The sequence below is a fragment of the Pelodiscus sinensis genome, chromosome 16 (genome assembly GCF_049634645.1).
Source record: "Pelodiscus sinensis isolate JC-2024 chromosome 16, ASM4963464v1, whole genome shotgun sequence".
NCBI classification, from domain to species: domain Eukaryota; kingdom Metazoa; phylum Chordata; order Testudines; family Trionychidae; genus Pelodiscus; species Pelodiscus sinensis.
The window spans coordinates 10651169-10670753 of record NC_134726.1 but is presented as its reverse complement, the minus strand read 5'-3'; the positions used below and the strand labels follow the sequence as shown (position 1 = coordinate 10670753).

The window sequence follows — 19585 nt, the reverse complement described above, 5'->3', positions numbered from 1 at the left end:
AGAGATAAGATTTGGAACAGTGCTGAAATGTCTGCTGTTAAAAGTTCCTTGAAAGAAAGTGTATAGAGGAAGAAATGAGTTGTGAGAAAGATAGGAGATGACGTATAGGAGAACAAAGAATCGGTTCAGAAAAGGGCAACAAAAATGATTAGGGGTTTGGAATGGGTCTCTCATGAAGAGAGATTAAAAAGACTTGGAATTTTCAGCTTAGAACAGAGGAGACTAAGTGGGGATATGATAGAGGTCTATAAAATCATGACTGGTATGGAAAAAGTGAATAAGGAAAAGTTATTTACTTATTCCCACAATATAAGAACTAGAGGTCACCAAATGAAATCAAAAGGCCGCAGGTTTAAAACAAACAAAAGGAAGTTTTTCTTCATTCAGCACCCAGTCAACCTGTGGAACTCCTTGCCAGAGGATGCAGCAAAGGCTAGAACTTTAACAGGGTTCAAAAAAGATCTAGATAGATTCATGGAGGTTAGGTCCATCAATGGCTATTAGCCATAGGGGGCTGGAGCACATGACCTATGAGGAGAAAGTGAAGGATTTGGGTTTGTTTAGTCTGCAGAAGAGACGAGTGAGGGGGGATTTGATAGCAGCTTTCAATTTCCTGAAGGGAGGTTCCAAAGAGGATGGAGAGAGGCTGTTCTCAGTAGTGATGGATGGCAGAACAAGGAGCAATGGTCTCAAGTTATAGTGGGGGAGGTCTAGGTTGGATATTAGGAAAAACTATTTCACTAGGAGGGTGGTGAAGTACTGGAATGGGTTACCTAGGAAGGTGGTGGAATCTCCATCCTTAGAGGTTTTTAAGTCTCAGCTTGACAGGGCCCTGGCTGGGTGGATTTAGTTGGGATTGGTCCTGCCTTGGGCAGGGAGCTGGACTTGATGCCCTCCTGAGGTCTCTTCCAGCTCTATGGTTCTATGAATGGTGTCCCTAGCCTCTGTTTCTCTGGAGGTGGGTGACAGCAGAGGGATCATGTGAGGATTACCTGTTGTAATCCCTCCCTCTGGCATTGACCACTGTCAGCAGATATTCCCAAAGCCACTCCAGAACCCACCTCACCTCCCCCCTTCATGGTGTCCCTTATCCTGCCTTCCTAATGCAGGAGTCAGCTCCATCCTTGGGGCAACTGATGTTGGCTGCCAAGCTGCTGCCTGAGTGGGTGGAGGGAGGTACTCGAATCCACCACCCTCTGGTCCAGAGGCTGACGGACCTTTGATCTGGCTGTTGTTATATTCTTATGTTCCCATTCCCATTGGTAAGGTGGAACTGAAGAAGACAGAGCAACCTATGGGGCTAATTACGATAAGTAAAGCAAGATAGTTAGCTCAGGCTGTCGGTACTTTCAGAAGCAGAGCTAAAGATTGAGTCGCAGGAGCCACCGGGAGAGTCAGTAGAGCAGTGGTCTCCAACCTTTTCTACTACAAAATCGCTTTTTCTATTTAACTGCGATGCAAAATCTACCTCAAAACCAAATACCCTCGCCTGCTTCTGCCCCACCCCTTCTTTGAGGCCCTACCCCTGTTCCACCCCTTCCCCAAGACCTCACTCTGCTCACTCCATCCTCCCCTATCCTCACTCACTTACACCAGGCTGGGACAGGGAATTGGGGTGAAGGCTCTGGCCTTGAGCCGAAGAGTTTGGAGTGAGGGAGGGGCCCCAGGCTTAGCCCAAGGTGGGGGATTGGGGTCTAGGGGGGGTTTCAGCGTACAAGCTGTGGGAAGGCGTTTGGGTGCAGGGGGACTCACATCTGAGGCAGGAGGTTGGGTGTAGGAGAAGGTTCAGGGCTGGGACAGGGGTTCAGCTGGCTCTGCATCACTCCTGAAAGCATCTGGCACATACAGCAATGGCTCCATGGAGCCATATGCTGCCCCTCATCTACAGGCCCCGAGCCCACAGCCTCTGCTGGCCACAGTTCCTCTTTATTGATCAATGGGAGCTGCAGGAATGGTGTCTGCAGTGAAGGACAGCATGTAGAGCTTGCTCCAGCCATGACAGGTTAGGCATTTTAGAACTCAATCAAAAATTACATTTAAGCGTAAGAGAGAAATGAAAATTATGAAGTGCACAGACCAGTCAAAAACCCAAAATAACCCTCTTTGCAAGCAGCAGAAGTAACAACAACTCTCCACTATTCGTTGGGTCAGGAGAGAGAGTGAAGAACAGTGTATGAACGACAGACACACACACACACAGTGTGAGAGTGACAGATTTGCATTGCCAAGCTCCCTCCATCCCCTTGTCTCTGTGTGGAGGTACAGGAGTGGGGGTAGGAGGGACACCCTGACATCAGCGCTCCCTCCCTTCTTCCTCCCACACCATGCACAGCAAGCAGTAGGCTCCCAAGGGGGCAGCTCCAAAGCAGAGAGCAGGAGCAGCATGACAGTGGGTGGAGGGACAACTGAAGTGCCACCACTTGATAGCTTCTTGGACAAACCAGTCAGGATCACCTGTCAGAGGCTCTAAGATCTACCAGTACATCCCGATCTACTGGTTGGTGACCACTGCAGTAGAGGAAGTTATCAGTGCAGCAGCTACTAGAGCCTGCAGGTAGAAAAGAGAAGTCCCAAAGTGGCACAACAGGAGGTGCAGTCTAGTGTCATCTTAGAGGAGACTAGTGATGTAAAGGATGAGACAAGCAGAGCGAAGAGGGTGGAGATACCCTCTTCTCTGTTAGCGTCTGCCCCAACAGTGAAGAGGGAGTGCCTTTAGAGACTTCTATTCAGGCACTAGAAGATGCTGTGTCACAGGTCACACAGGTAGCTAGTTCTGTACAATAGTAATCTCTAAATTACAGTAGCGAGATATACAACAGCCAAGGGATGTCATTCCTGTTCCTCCACCCAATGCTGCATTGGCACCATATAGTTCAGGACACCAAGCAAAGGGTGGGCACTTACTGGAATTTAAGGACTCATCAACACTATCTAGGTCCCTAGAATTTCAAGGACCTTCTTCACCTCTTGACATATGCTGGTATCACCAGGTGTACCTGTAGAAGAACCAGTAACACCAAATCTTAATGAAATGAGGGATGTCCTGCATCACTGTGGAGATGCCTTAAGTATAGAATGTAGAGATTTTCAGGAAAGTTATCCTGCTCACCCACGATTATAGTCAGTGGAAAGTTCTGATAGTCCAGTGAAAAAAATGCTAATTCAGATAGAAGAAACTCAAATCCTACACTGGGAAGTCAAAGCCTAAAATCTAGAAAGTCAAATCCAGATGGAAGAAGTCCAAATCCTGATCCAGGGAGAACCCCAGATTCTGCATCAGATTGCCCCATAAGCAATTGTTACAGATACTGAGCCCCTAAGTTTGGCAGCTAAGGCAAGTAGGCATGATGGAGGATTCTTTGGTTAGAATGCACCTACAGCATGTGCAAGAAAAAGGAAAGGAATTTGTCCTACCAACAGAAGATTGGATTAAAACCCTACAGCTCATAATGAATCGAGCATTATGGAGTCCCTTACCTCAAATATAGGGTATGAGAAAAATATTTTAAAGAAATAGTAACCTTATTGGAACATAATGGTATCCAGACAAGCTGGAGTGCCTGTCTAATCTACAGCAAAGATCCACTGAGTCATCACATCAATTCCATCTGTGGTTAAGTGTAGAATGGCACAGCCACATGTACAAGAACACAGATGAATCACAATACGTTAGTTTGCTGGTAAATTTGCAGGAAAAGGTTAACATGTATATAAAGGATGACACTTATTTAAAGAGGCACTGGCCCTATTGGCCAAGGCACATTCTGAAGGAGGCCTTAAAGTAGTTTGGTATGAAGCCCATGTTGCCATACTTCATGAACCACAAGCTAATCCTAACACAAGGATTGAGGGGCCTCTGGTTAAGTGATTAAAGGGGAAAGTGGGAAGGGCTGCTCAAGCCAGCCTTGGCTGGAGTGTCCTCCTTACCCACCACAGACAGGCTACAGTGGTCCCCCCCACTGCAGGCAGGGGCTGTTCCAGCCTCGCCAGAGCAGCCACTGCCTGCAATGCACCCGGGCCCATCATGGACAGGGGCTGCTCTGGATGGTCGGAGAAGCCCCTGTCCAAAGCAGGGCCCACAGGTGTGCAGCAACCCCCTGACCACTGTGGGAGGGGAGCTGCTCCAGCCCCCACTGGTTAACCGGTACCACTAAGCATCACCTGTTAAGGTTAACTGGTTAACCTTTCACATTCCTAGTAGAGGCATTTCCATAGTCTCCTCTCAGTGGGGAATCTCTGCAAAGGTTGAAATGGACCAAGAATCACATTTAGCCAACAGTTCTGTAAGGACTAAAGATATTATACTTCCCACATGGACCACAGTCACCTGGAATGGTGAAGCAAACCAACTGCACTATAGAAGTAATGCTAAGAAATCTGGTTGCTATCAGTGGACATAACTGAGATACTTTCATGATTCTAATCCTAATGGGCCTATACCTTAATATAAACAACATTATGTCTACTGATAAAACACCATTTAAAGTGATAACAGACTGAGCCTTGCAACTACCAAAACACTTGATCTGACACGAGGTGGCACTGAATTAGATTAAATGAAAATGAAGTACCTACCTGCAGAATCTGCAAGATCATTTTAAATCAAGTCCACATGCAGCGAGCTGCTAAATTTGGAAAATTCTAATTAAGGATGTAAAATCCCATTTAATTAGTTAACTATTATATTTAACTGGTTAACCATTAAAATGGAGGCATTTGGGGTAGACCACCAGTTAACCAATAAGCTTCATCCAATAAGGTTAACCATTGACATCCCTAATTCAAATGCAAGGCAAAGGTCTATTTTGATAAAAATCAAAGAGTGAATACTTGGAAGGTTAAAAACCAAGTAATGTTACCTTACAAAGCATCAAAACATGGGCTGTGTAATTGATGGATCAGACCCTTCTGAATCATCGGTAAACTCATTTCAACAGTGGTACAAAACTAAGATAACAGAAGGCAAGTATAATAAAAACAGAATCTACCATGCTAATCAGTTAAAGCAATATCAATCATTCCCGTCTCAGAAACAACTTCAGAACCTAGGTGAATAACACCTCGCAAAATTGCTACAGCTGAAGTGCTGCAGATCACAACCATAAAATAGATACTGGCATTTTTGATTTACTACACCCTTACTATTTCTCTAAAAGTAAGAGAAAACCAAAACCAAAAATTAGAGACTAAACTATTACAAAAGAAACAAATCCAGGAAACTTGACACAAACATACACACCATCTAGAATAGTGGTTCCCAAAATTTTCGGCGTCATGCCCCTTTTATGATTTTTGAGAAACCCTCATGCCTCCCCACCTCTTCTTTACCATCATCCAACCCCTCTTTTAACAAAAAATGCAATTCACAATTTAAAATTAAAAATAAAACACAAAAACTCGGTATAAAAATTATTTAAAATTAAAAATAAGCACAAATAGGTTTTTTTGGCACAACAATTTAATAAAATGTAATTTAACATAAGAAATAGCAGAAAAAAATGAATTTAATGGGAAGAATGATGCTGCATTTTCTTCATGAGTTGGGAATAGGGAATGAGGGATTTGAGTGTGGGAAGGGGTGAAAGGTGCAAGCACAGGGAGGGAATTTGGGCGCAGGAGGAGGTGAAGAAGAGGCTGCTAGCTCAGGGAGGGGGCTCCAGGCTGGAGAGTGTTGGGGTCAGGAGGAGGGTTAGGGTGCTGAGCAAGCCACAGGCTTGTGGATGTGAGGATGCAGGAGTTCAGGTTGAGGTGCATGAGGGTTTCCGGGTAGGGGGCGTGGGAGTATGATGGGCACAGGATACAGATTTGCAGTATGTGGCTTGTGCAATAGTGTTTTGGGAGAAGACTGAGGATGTGAGAGGCTCAGGACAGGGGTTTCTGGTGTATGATAGTCTCAGGGTTGGGGTTTGTGTGGGGATGCAGGGTTGTTATGATGCTGCAGCCAGATGGGGGCTTGGCTTGGGGGCTTGTTGGCCAGGCTTCGTTTTTAAATAAAATATGTCCAACACAAACATTTCAGCATTGTCTATATTTATGGGAGGGGTGGGAACCTGTTTTGGGTCAGGAGTGTCTGACTCACAGAAAAATCAGTCAGGGACCACACAAATGAGATGCAAAAAAACAACCTCTAAAAGCCCCTCCAAACCTCACTGATGCATCCCCAAATGGGACAGCTCCTTCCCCTGGCACCTCTAGGTAAGACTGAGGATCAAGGCCTCAGGCCAGATTAACTCTTCTAGAGTTCCAGGGTTAGTGGAATTTGTGGGCCCCTTTACACTCTGAGGTGGGGCCAAAAATGAGGGATCCAGTGTGCCAGCGAGTGGGATAGGGATGGGGTGCAAAATCTGGGTGGAAAATAGGGTACAGGAGCAAGCTGGGGGTAGGTGTCTGGTCAGGATGGAGGGGCAGGAGCAGAGTGCTGGTGGGTGTCTGGCTAGGAAGGAAGGGCAGAGTGCTGGTGGGTGGCTAGGCCTGAGGCAGAGGCAGGGTGCTGGATGGGGTCTGGCCAGGACTTGTTACATGCAATTTCTTATCCAAATAGTAGTTCTAATAATCTTTTCTCATAAGCTGGGAAATCTCCCAACTTGGGCCTGATCCTCTCCCCATACTGTCTGAAAGGTTTTCAGCAGTCATTTTAGGTGGCAAATAGCAGTGTCCAGGCATCTGGCAGCAGCCCCAAGTGTTTGGTTTCCCAACTTTATCTTTCTTTTGCCACAGGTGGGAATTCTTTATTTTCAGTTTAAACTTCTCACACTTCCAGTGAAAAAGTACAGCATCCAAAATGGGTTCAAGCATCAGGTGACCTAGCTACATGTCTTGGCAGGATCAACCATAGTCTAGGCTTACAGAAAAAACAACACTCTTTACAGATAACTGCCCCGAGTACCAGGCCATTAAGTTCCTTTGAGTACTTCTAATGGCCCTCATTTCGTAGGTCTAGATTAGTAAAACAAGTTTATTCTTCATGCTTCTAGCTTTAGTTGCAGGAATGGTACATGTACACAAATAGAATCTGCTAAATGTGTATATTCTAACTTTTTAATGATATGTTACATTAAGTATTTTGCATAAAGCTATTAAAGTGGTTATGTATATTCATAAGCATATTTCTATGAAGAATATGGGGTGCGAACTAATGACCTGGATGAAGGTCATTAATAAAGATGTTGAACAAAACCAGCCCCAGAACCAATTCTGGGGTCACTCTGCTTGATACTGACCGCTAATCAGAGATCAAGTCGTTGATCACCAACCACTGAGACCAAAAATTTAGCCAGCTTTCTGTCCATCCTACAGTCCATTTATCCAATCCATACTACATTAACTTGCTGGCAAGAATACTGTTGGAGACTGTATGAAAAGCTAAGTCCAGGTATATAACGTCCACCAATTTTCCCATATCCATAGCCCATTACTTCATCACAGAAGGCAATCAAGCTAGTCAGGCATGACTTGCTCTTGGTGAATCCATGCTGACTATTCCTGATCACTTTCCTTTCTTCCAAATGCCTCAAAATGGATTTCTTGAGGATCCCCTCTGTGATTTTCTGGGGACTGATTGCTGTGATCCTTATAGGCACATGGTTTTACTATAAGGCTACGTCTACACTACTAGTATCCTGGTAAAACTGCTGTGTCCAGGGAATGTGTTTGCTCTTCCAAAAAATTTTCAGAAGAGCAGATGCACTTTTTCAGCATCCCTGTAAACAGAAACGAAGAAGAAGGGATGTTCCAAAAAAGGGTTTTTCTCTGACATCTGGGTCAGTGTAGACAGGCCAAATGTTAGAAAAGCCTCTTCCGGAAAAAGCTACACAAATTGTGAACCGCAAATTACATAGCTTTTTCTGCTTCTTTTTTCTGAAGGACAGCATAGTGCAGACATAGCCTAAGTGACCAGACATACCCTGCAAAGAAAATGATGATTTATTTGATAAGCCTTCAGTAGGCAGTGGCTCATTCACATTAGAAAGCAACAGCCAGAGAGACTTGTTAGGAAATATAAAATGTACCATACCATGCACAGAGCTGTAACACCTGAACAAAACAAAATACTGAGACATAGCAGTTCCTAAGGGGTAGAGACAAAATATCAAAAGCATAAATGTTACACATGCCTTCAAGAAATAGATACAGAACACATTAGCATCACAAAGTAAGAGGTAAAACAAACTGGGACATTCACCGTCACATTCTATTCATAATTTAAAATATTGACTTGCTAAGGGACTAAAAAGTAAGCCCTAAGAACTCTAATCTTTTTGAGGAGGAAATGCATCCGTCGTTTAAAATGCCTGCAGTCCTTGAAAAGGAATGAGAATATTATTTTTACTGGAATATCAAATCAACATTTACATATTGACAACTACTACAATCAGCAGTGTTTTTCATAAAGAGATCCACTGCATAAACTAATAGCAAGTAGACAATTTATATTTATAACTGGTCCTGACACAGAGAAACCAAAGCTTTAAGATTCCTGTAGCAAAGCGATTGCAGATTTGTGTGGCCCTTCATCCTTAATCAGCTATTTGACACCTTGAACCAAGCCTCTTGATGATTTTTAAAAAATTGTCTTTGTAGTCATGAATAAAGGACTTTGTCTGTCAGCACTCTTATCAAGGGATAAGAGCAATTACTATTTATGGGGAGTGATGTGTCAGAAAATCACACAAAATGGGACCTATGACCCACTTTCCATTACACACGTGCAATCATATGGTCTTGTCTACACTACCAATTTTTGTCAACAAAACTTATGTCGGCACTCAAAATTCAACAAAAACAAAAATTGACAAAGGGTGTTAATACTTCCTCCCTCTCTCTAGAGATCACATCCACATTGGGGGCAACACACTGTGGAGAAGTACCCACAATGCAGTGTTGTGAGACGATGGTGCTGATCACTGAGCATCTTGGGATTCCCTTCAAGTTCTCTCACTCACAGCCACCTCAAAGCTGCCAAGAGCTACATCAGAAGTAGCTCTGTGAGCTCTCTATGCTGTGTAGTGCATCAGTCTCTTCCCCAACCCTTGTGATGGTGGCCTGCCTGCAGTTGTGTTCCTAGTAGAGGAATAGGAGCATTCCAATCATTTGCTCTCTGTTTCCCAAACAGAACAGCACACTTAGCTGTCTTAGTTCCAGAAGCTTCAAAAGGGGAGGGGTGCATGCCTGCAGGACAACAGATATAAAAAACGTTGAGAGAGTAATCAGGGCAGGTATTATAGGATGCTGGTGGAAGTCAGTTCTATCAACAAAAAAGAACTACAGTGTCTATACTGGCTCTTCGTTGACAACAAAGTGTGTGTGTGTGTGGGGGGGTATCTCTCATGGGGTGACTGACTCAAACTGGGCTTTTTTCCCAACAAAAGTCACATTGTAGTGTTTACACACTCACTGTTTTGTCACAACAGGCAGTTTTTGGCAACAACACTTGATAGTGTAGACAAGGACTTTTAATCAAGCTGACTAAGAGCAGACCAAAAACAAATGTACTTATTGCAGCTCAACTGTAGGAATTACTTTTATAAACAGTATGCAATTTTCTATCAAGTAGAAACTAGGGATGTGAAAGGTTAACCTGTTATAACCACCCTAAATGGGTAGTGCTTACTGGTTCTGGTTAACCAGTAACTGATGTGGGATGGACTATCTTGCTTTGGGCATGGGGCTGTGCCAGCCTTGCAGGGGGCCTGCCACAGAGAGAGGCTGCTGGGGGGGGGGGGAAGGAGGGGAAGGAGGGCCTGGGAGCCAGCAGCAGCCCCAGTGCAAGGCTGGGGGAATGAGCCCTGCAGGTAGTAAGTGTGCATTAAGAAGAGGCACCCCACATTGGTCAGAACTTGAAAAGCACGTAGCAGACATGGTGCATGAGCATCGTCAAAATGGTTATGTAGTGACACGAAACAAAATACGTATGTTTGCACTTCAGTGGGGCAAATCTAACCCAGATCACAGCAAAGGATTTAAGGCCACTGTATCCTGGTGTACTAGGTTCATGGAAAGGCATAATCTGGTACTGAGGCAAAAGACCAAAATTGCACAAAAATTACCTGCAGATCTCGATGGAAAAGTAAGTCTTTTCCATCGATATGTACTACAACAGCGCAAGAAACATGGCTATGCATTAAGTCAGATCGGAAATATGGATGAAACTCCTATGAATTTTGATATGGTTGGAAATAAAACTGTTAATCCAAAAGGTGCAAAAACAGTGTTAATTAAAACAACAGGACATGAGAAGTCCAGTTTTACAGTGGTACTAGCATGTACAGCTGATGGCGCCAAACTAAGACCAATGATTATTTTTAAAAGAAAAACAATGCCGAAAATCAAGTTCCCTGTTGGAGTTTTTGTACATGTGAATGAAAAAGGCTGGATGGATGAAGAAGGGGTAAAGCTATGGCTTGATAATGTATGGAGTAGGCGATCAGGTGGACTTCGTTAAGAACGTAGCCTACTGGTGCGGGATATGTTCAGGGCTCATTTAACTACCAGCACAAAGAAAAGGCTGGCAAGAATAAACACAGATGCGGCAGTTATTCCTGCAGGATTGACATCATTGGTACAGCCACTGGATGTGTGCCTAAACAAGTCATTTAAAGATCGCATTCGAGAACAGTGGAATGAGTGGATGGTTAGCGGCAAAAAGTCATTCACAAAAGGAGGAAACATGCGTGCGCCACAATTGGATGTTTTGTGTAACTTTGTCATAAAAGCCTGGAATGATATTGGTGCAGAAACAGAAATCAAGTCTTTCAAGAAGTGTGGCATATCAAATTCTTTGGATGGTATGGAGGACAACTTCTTGTGGCAAGATGAAGGGGAAGCCAAAGCTGAAGCCACACCATCTGATTCGGAATTAGATCCATATGATGACTGTCTTACAAATGTACCACAAGATGTCATTGATGAACTTATGTCAGAGGATGAACATGATGAGGATTTTGAAGGATTTTAAGTACCTGCAAGTCAAAACCATTTTAATTAAAATTATTTAAATCAAATCTGATGTTATTAAATGGTGTTGCCTCAGAAGGGGGGGTAGTCTTATACGGCAAGTATAGGCCAAAACCTATGTTTTAACTGGAAAATTAGGGGGTCGTCTTATACGCCCAGTCATCTTATACGCAGGAAAATACGGTAAGCTTTCAATTGTTTGCAGAAGAGTATGTTCATGGCCTCCTGAGATTCTTCCTCATTTCAGTGGATGCTGGGTATGCTCTGGATATACTTCAGCATTTGGTGGGCCATGGTTAATATGATTGCCATAATTCTTTGATGCACAACAGGATCCACAATAACCATGCCATGTTTACACTGCTATGGTAATTGGATGGATAACCTGGACGGGAGGAGAGCGGAAAGGGCATGAACAGACAGTTCCCTATTGCTTTCAAGAGGGAAAAAGAGGAGGAAATGGCAGGGAGGAGATGAGTGCATTATGGGACAATAATGGCATGTACCCAGAAACACCTGCTGCACAGTTCTGGTACCAGAATGCAAAGGGGCACAAGAATCCACATTGCATCACTTTCAAAGTTAATGGTAGCCACCCTACTGGGGACTTGCTACCTTAAACTTCATCAAATGCGTGTACACAATGGGGCCATGCACCCTGGGCCAAACAGAGAGGGAGCCAGGAGGGCCATTTGGCCTGGGCCTCAAGCTCAAAGGAGGCCTCAAACTTAGACACTTGTTAATTTTTTGGCTAGAGTTTTCCTCAAGAATTAGTGGATTTGCATGGAAGAAAGTAAGAAAACTATTTGTTACATAAAAAAATATTCAAATGATGTTTTACTCATTTTTGGTGCCTTCTTTTGTTTTCATGTGTTGTCCTTTTCAACATTTTTTATTGTGGGTAGGGGGCCTCAAAAGCTGAAAATGGTCCGGACCTTTCTGGGCCTCTGAGGCTAAATCTAGACTACAGGCTTCTTTCAGAAGAAGCTTTTTTCGGAAGAGACCTTCCGAAAAAGCTTCTTCCAAAACAGCACGTCCATGCACAAAAGCGCATCGAAAAAGTGATGTGCTTTTGTGAAAGACAGTGTCCAGACTGATGGGATGTTCTCTCGCAAAAAAGGCCACCCAGAACCATTTCAGGCATGGCTTTAGATCACCAGTTGCTTCTGAGAGCTGGTGCCTTGCAGAGACATGCACTTAAAGAGAAACAGCCGTTTCTCTGCTTCTGTTGCGTGCCTCCCTACCTCTTTGAGGGACAGCAAAGCTCTCGTAATACCTGCTGTGGTTGCTCTTTTGGTTTTGGATTCCACAGCTTTTTCCTTTGAGCCATGGAGCCGGAGCTGCCCCTGGGCATGCAATGGCCTCACATGGCCATGCTGCAGTTTTTGAAGCACTTTGTACCAGCTGCCTTCCTGGTCCTGCACGAGCTGGATCCCAAGCTTATTCTGGGGAACCTCTCCCTGGGTGTGGCTGCTCCACTCTGGCAACCATACCCCAATGGAGAGGCGTTTTTGGAGGCTCAACACCAGTTTGGACTGGTGCGATCAGCTGGTCCTGGAGCAGTGGGACAGCTAGCAAATGGCTCCAAAACTTCCGCATGCAGAAGGCCACCTTTTTGGAGGTATGTACCTGGCTCACCCCCCTCCTCTAGAGACAAAATACCCACCTGCGGCTTGCCATCCCCCTGGAGAAGCGGGTCACCATCACCATATGGAAGCTCGCCTCCCCTGATAGCTACCAGTCGATGGGCAACCAGTTTGGTGTGTGGAAATCCGTCTGGGCCCTCCTCAAGGAGGAAAGGCACTCTGGGGCTGCAGTTCCTGCATAGGGAGGAGAGTCCTGGAAAATGGGGACCCCTCAGGAAAAGAGGGTTGGGGACTGTGGGGAGTGGAGTGGGTGTAGGGGGGGAGCCCCATCCCCAGGGGGTTCTGCCATCCTGCCCTCACACAGCCCTGCCGCTGGGGGGGGGGAGGGAAGCAGAGCTCATAGGGGATGGCTCCTTAGTTGTTGGGGGGGAGGGGCAGGGGAGAGGAACAAGGCGGGCACCTCCCAAGGGCTCAGGCACTCCCCCCCTCATTCTCTGTTTTGTATGTTTCTTTGTCTCCCTCTGCAGGTGGTGAGAGTCATCAACTCCATCGTGCTGTGGCGGGTCGTCCATCTGGGAGACCTGGATATGATTATCACCAGATTTTCTGCCTTGGGGTTCCCGAACTGCAGGGGAGCCATTGATAGGACCCACATCCCGATCTGCACATCGGACCATTGAGTGGCCCAGTACATCAATCAGAAGGGCTACTTTTCGATGGTGCTGCAAGCCCTGGTCGACTATCAGGGACACTTTACAGACATTTTTGTTGGGTGGTCGGGCATCTTCAGAAACTCCAGCCTGTATCACAAGCTGGAGGTGGGGACGTTTCCCCCTGCCGTGAATTTGCCATTGGAGATGTGCAGATGCCACTGTGCATCATGAGGGACATGGCCTATCCCCTTATGCCATGGCTTACGAAGTCATACACTGGTCACCTGGATCTCAGCAGGGACCAATTTAATGCCCACTTGAACCAGGCCCAGATCCAGATGGAGTGCACACTCAGCCGCCTCAAGGTACGTTTCCAATGCCCGCTGACCCACCTCAACGTAGGGGAGCACAACATCCCCAAGATAGTCACGGTATGTTGTATCCTCCACAACGTTGTGGAGAGGAAGGGGGAGGCTTTCCTGGGGGAGGGGGGGGGGGCGGACAGAGGCCGGCTACGAGGGGAAACCCTTTAAGCAGCTGCAGACAGCTGCCATCTGCCAGGCCCATCAGGCCAGGGTGCGCATCTGGGAGGCCCTAAGGTTCTCTCAAGGATCCCAGTAGCTCTCCCCAGGGCCTCTTCCCTCGGGGCCTCTGGCTTGCAACCCTATTCCTTTCCCACCACAACCCCTCCCTTTGCCCTTTCCCTGACCTCTCAATAAACACACCTGTTTGGTTTTCCAAAAAATGAAGTCTGTATTTATGAAACATTCAGAAAAGGTGGGCGGAGGAGAGGAGCTCATAACCTGGAGGAGGAGGGGGGCTCAGAGCTGGGAGGGCAGCTCAATGTGCCACCTTGGGAACGGGGACCCTGTCGGAGTTGGGGTTGGGTGCATCCAGGGAGCACAAGCGGGTGGACAGAAGGGGGGGCTGGAGCAGGATCAGGGTTGGCAAGGAGAGGGGGATGGGTATTACCTGGGGAGGGAGAAGACACATTGCATGAGGAGAGAGCAGAGGCACAGAAGCGAGGGCAGGCAGAAGGGGAATGGGCATAGCGACATGATGGCACACATTGTCACACTGCTGCATCAACTGGTCCCATGCCCGCTTCCACCACTCCAAGTCCTCTTACTCCACACCTCTTACTCCCTCTTACTCCCCCTGGGTGGGATGCAGGGTTATACCTAGGCTAGTCAGAAGACAGGAAGAGGAGTGATTGGAGCTGGCTGTGCCTGGAAAGAGGAACTATGAAGTGGAGCCTGAGTCTGGGGATGTGACCCTGGAACAAGGGGTCATATTGACAGGGAAGTACCCCTGGGCCTAGTGTCCCAGAAGGGGCACATAACTGGTTGTGAGAGAGAAGTTAAAAAGGATGCTGTCTGGGAAACTGCAGAAGTCCCCTGGGAGGGTAAGCCATGAAACCTTTTAGAGAAATGGTGAGCTGAGGATGGAAATGAGGTGTGTGTGGGGGGGGGGGGGGGGGGGGGGGGGGGGAGGGAACCCGGAGGATCAAATGCTCTTCCCCTCCTCTGATTTCTAATTTTCATGTGGCCCTGCTTCCTGAAGTGTTGGAGTAGTAGGGCAGATCAGTGGTTTGTCTCTGTTTAGTTGCTGATTGCTCGTGAAGTCAGTGGCAATCACTTTTGACAGTGACAACTAGCTGAGGAGAGAGACCACTGCTCAGGTGAATCGTCGCGTACTAAACACTTTTCTGAAAAAACTTAAACGATATCAAGAATGTATCTGGGCAGTAACACATGGAAATACTTTTTTAGCTGAATAGCTGTATTATGTTGCAAGACATTTGTTTATAACCCTGTTTTCTGTGTTTTTGCTTACTTGTATCTGTAAAATAACATATCTTTTAGCCTGGAGTTTTCCCTTTTGTCTGTCAGACAAAGCGTCCACCCCCCATCATGTAAAAAACATATTGCCACACTTTTTTACACAGATCACTCAAAATAGCTGAACTTTGAAATTTGGCAAACATACAGTATTCATCTTGGAATATTTCCATGTTTCAAGTCCGAGGAGTGAAATGGTTTGGATGATGGTGAAGAGGCTGAGTAATCACTTTTGAGCAATACTCACTTGGCATCTGCTAAGATTTATTCTTGGAGAATAATTAAACCCTGCCCCCTTTGTAACATGATAATGCATCGCCATCCAGCACAGCAGACCTTGGGCTATCGCTGCTAGTGAAACAGTCAGCACAAGGGAGAGGGTGCTGTGTGTTTTTCAATGTAACATTTCCAAATAAAATAACGGCATGAGGAAGAGACCATGATCATGGAAAAAACTGCACACTTTTTGGTCACCGTAATTTGGGCTGCTTCTGTGAAGTTTTCCAACATGAACTGAGAAAATTGATTAAAACCTTTTGTTGATCCATTGACAATATGGCTCATTATAGCTTAGTTTGTTGTGATTGTAAATGTGTTTGGTTCTGACAAGATTCAGAAATGTCCAGTACATCTTTCTTACACTTTCTTTTCACTTCTCCTCTGCCATCTCTCTTTCTCCTACACTATTCAGAACAATAAATGAGTCCTGAGAAGGGAAATAAAACAGTGAAAATATTTTCATAGTGCTTCATCTTTGCACTTTGTTGGGGGTATTTGAATCAGTTGTCAACCCTGACTTCCATCTGTAATCTTCATACCAACAAAGAGAAAAGCTGCTTTTGAAAATTGGTGCCTCTGGTATGATGACAATAGTGGGAACACAGGAAATCTGAAGTTCAGAGAATGTCCCTGAATAGTCTGTTAATTGACTAGGAACAGCTTTTAAGGGTAAGTTTTATTATACTGTTGGGGGAGGGAAAGTGGCTGATTTATTACATGTGGTCAGAATCCACAAGTGGCCCTGACATAATGGATTTCTACATTGCAATTAGTAAGCTGTCTTTGCATGCATGCAAAGGTATTTCCAAAGCAGATCATAAAACTTCAGTTTCTGATTAACTCTCTGCTGTTAACTAGCAAGAGATGGAGGCTGCAGTATTTCATGTTCAAGGCTTCAGTAAGTTAGCAAAGGACATTGACTTTACAGTATTCGATAAAATTACTTACTTATTGTTAAACCCTGTGTTCAAGTCAGTCTCTCATATAAAGTATGTTTTATGGGTGAGAGGATAAACTCTGGCCTGTCACCTTTTTTGATCTGTCTAAAACAATGCTCCAACTACATAGCTGAGCACAAGAGAAGTTAAATGGGATCCAAGAACAACTAAAGGAAACATCCTTAATGCATGTGTTCTGCTGACCGATTTTGAGTCTGTAATAATAACTAACATGTTTTATTTATTCCACTGTCCAAATAGACCAGAGTCATCTTGGTGTGACTTCTCTGAAGCTACATGGAGTCATGATGACAGTGAATTTAGCTCAATGTGTTAGGTCACGTCTGCACAATGAGATATGGTTGAATGTGTTAAGGTCAACTTTTTAGCGACTAATTTTATAAAGTTGAAGTTGCATGCGGGCCCTCTCAGGGTATGTCTACACTACAGAGTTTTGTCAGAAAAATGGCCGTTTTTTTTACAAAACTTGAGGAACATCCACAAAGCAATCATGTTCTTTCAAAAGTAAATCGAAAGAACAGAGGGGGTTTTCTGATGTTGGCAATCCTCATTCTATGAGGAAGAAGCCTTTTTCCGAAAGTACTCTTTTGGAAAAAGGCGTGTGTGGACAGGGAGGAGGATTTTTTCCTGAAATAAGAGGCCTCCAGGAAATAGCACAGGTGCCCTGGTGGCCACTCCTTAGAAAGTAATCAGAACGCTATAGTTCCTGTCTCCTGGCCCTTCTTAAAGCTGCAGGCACCCTGGACAAGCCTTGTGACAGGAAGCTGGCTTCAGAGCAGCACCTCACTATATGGCTCTTCCTGCCACAGACCTTGCCACCCATGGCCGAGCCTCAAGCCCCCTGGCCCTTGTAGGGAGCAGCCCCAGAGGTCTCAGGACCCACCCAGGGGGAGTAAGAGGTGTGGAGTCCCACCAGTTCTCAACCAAGGGAGTTGGTCTTGGTCTACTCATGAGAATCAGCTACCCTGTGACAGGCACCAAAGTACGAAAATGTTGCTCTGTTTTCAACCAGTTTTGCCATTCATCTGTACCATAATTTAGTTAAAAAAAAAATAACCTACACAGTCACTTCCTCTGATTTATATACAGGCAGTCCCCGGGTTACGTACAAGATAGGGACTGTAGGTTTGTTCTTAAGTTGAATTTGTATGTAAGTCAGAACTGGTACATATTGTAGGGGAAACTCTAGCCAAACATTTCTCCAGAGCTCAGTTTTATTCTCCCACACCTCACTTCCCTCAGTCCTTTATTCTCAAGCTGAGGTGTCTGCTGAGAGAAGCCGCTCCGCGTCTCCCTGGTCTGCTGGGGGGAAGCAGCTAGTGAGCTAGTGCGGGGTTGCCTCACCCCGTTTGTAAGTAGGGATCCGATGTAAGTCGGATCCATGTAACCCGGGGACTGCCTGTATTTGCATCTGAATTCAGAGTTCTCAATTTCCCTCGCAAAAGCTGAGACCATCACAACATTAGGAAAGTGGTCTGCAACAAAATGCTAGCAGCTATAATTGCTACAAGAGAAAAGAACTCTGGACTATAATCTTGGCATCATTTAGGCTACCTCTAAACAACAGGTTTCTTTTGGAAGAAGCTTTTCTTCGGAAGAGATCTTCTGAAAAAACATCTTCCGAAAGAGAGCGTCCACACTGTAAAAGTGCATCGAAAAAGCGATCTGCTTTTTAAACGAGAGTATCCAGACTGAATGGACGCTCTCACACATGTAAGGTATGATTGCTATGGACAGAAAAGACCAGGGCACCTGTGCTTTTTTATCTTTCCTCTTTCTGAAAGTGCTCCCTCTTCCCCAGCCACACACGCCTTTTTGTGAAAGAGCTCTTTTGCAAAAAGGCTCCTTGATCGTAGAAAGAGGATTACCAATGCCAGAAAACCCCATCTGTTCTTTCTATTTTCTTGCAGAAGAACACAATGCAGTGTGGTCGTTCCTAAAGTTGTGTCAGAAAAACGGACAGCTTTCCGACAAAACTCTGTAGTGTAGGCATACCCTCAGAAACCTGGTATATTTTGCAGGCATCACAAAGTAGAGGAGTCCTGGCATTGACTTCTGAGCTAAGATTTAATTAACTGGATCACAGATATAGAGCTCTACAGAATAAACATAACCAGCTTTGTGGCTCATGGATTAGGAAAGCTTGAAAAGGTCAGCATTTATTTATTTATTTATTTATTTATTTGGGTAAAGTAACTTGAAGTGTTTTAAACCCAGAGGCAAAGCCATGATCTTAAAGGCAGTACAGACATTCACGTGAACAAATGCTTCCTTTTTGTATTAATACTCAGACACATATTTGTGATGGTTCCTTTGAAAGGTTTGTGCAAGACAATCTAAATGCAGGCAAGCTATTTGGGTTTGAGGGAAAGTCAGTTGCACTCTGACTTCATATACCTGATCCTCGATTTTCTCTTTGTGCCTAAATAAATTTCCAGCAGGCCCAGTAAGCACAGCACTTTAGCTAGAGCCCTGTAGCACTGTCTTTATAAAAGCCCGTCTCTTTACCAGAAGCTTTGATACCACAAGTGAAAAGCCTTCAGCAGTAACCCCAGTTAACATTCACTAAGGCAGCTAGTGAGACATGAGACATACCATGATCTGATGTAGTAGAAGGAGGAACAGATTCAACAGCATGAGCTAAAAAGGTAGCTGCACAAGAACATTTTCACTGCAACAAAATACAGGACTATGTAGCACTTTAAAGACTAACAAGATGGTTTATTAGATGATGAGCTTTCGTGGGCCAGACCCACTTCCTCAGATCAAATAGTGGAAGAAAATAGTCACTCCTCGTGGAGTAACGGTAGAGTTCGGAATAGGAACCCTAATCCGAACTACCTACTCCGAGCCGCGTGTAGCCACAGGCATGGAGTCCGAACTAGCGGGGCTTTAAAAATGGTGGCGCCTGGCAAGATGCAAATGAAGCCCAGGAAATTCAAATCCCGGGCTTCATTTGCAACTTCGGTTGCCTACATTAACCACCCTAGTTCGAACTAGGGTGGTAGCGTAGATATACCCACAGTGATCACTGCTAGATGTACTTTCAAAGATGCTAGAGCTAATCCTGTTTCTTTCTGTTGCAGGATATAGTCTAAAATGGCATTTAAAGGCACCATACATGGATCCAGTTTTTCAGTAGCACACCACGATAGGAATCTGCGCCACTTTTGAAGGTAAGTGGATCGAGTGGATTGTTTCCTACTATGCAATAAGACATCTCTCACTTTGTCCAAACAGTGGAGTTTACCTTCTTGGAACCAACAATGAGCCAGGCTGTCAACTGTAGCGTATGGGGTTGAAGAGACATCTGA

The 19585-nt window shown here is 45.0% G+C and overlaps 1 protein-coding gene across 3 annotated transcripts in view; it reads right to left on the bottom strand.

The window, feature by feature from the left end:
• ABAT (4-aminobutyrate aminotransferase) overlaps window positions 1-19585 on the bottom strand; it is a 145979-nt gene that overhangs the window by 102104 nt on the left and 24290 nt on the right. Inside the window, exon 1 of one of the 3 annotated variants that reach the window (XM_075899274.1) lies at window positions 4576-4602. The exons of the other annotated variants lie outside the window; for them this stretch is intronic. The gene's annotated coding sequence lies outside the window, so the exon portion shown is untranslated. Of the gene's footprint in view, window positions 1-4575; window positions 4603-19585 lie in introns of those variants that run through there. 3 annotated transcript variants of the gene reach the window in all.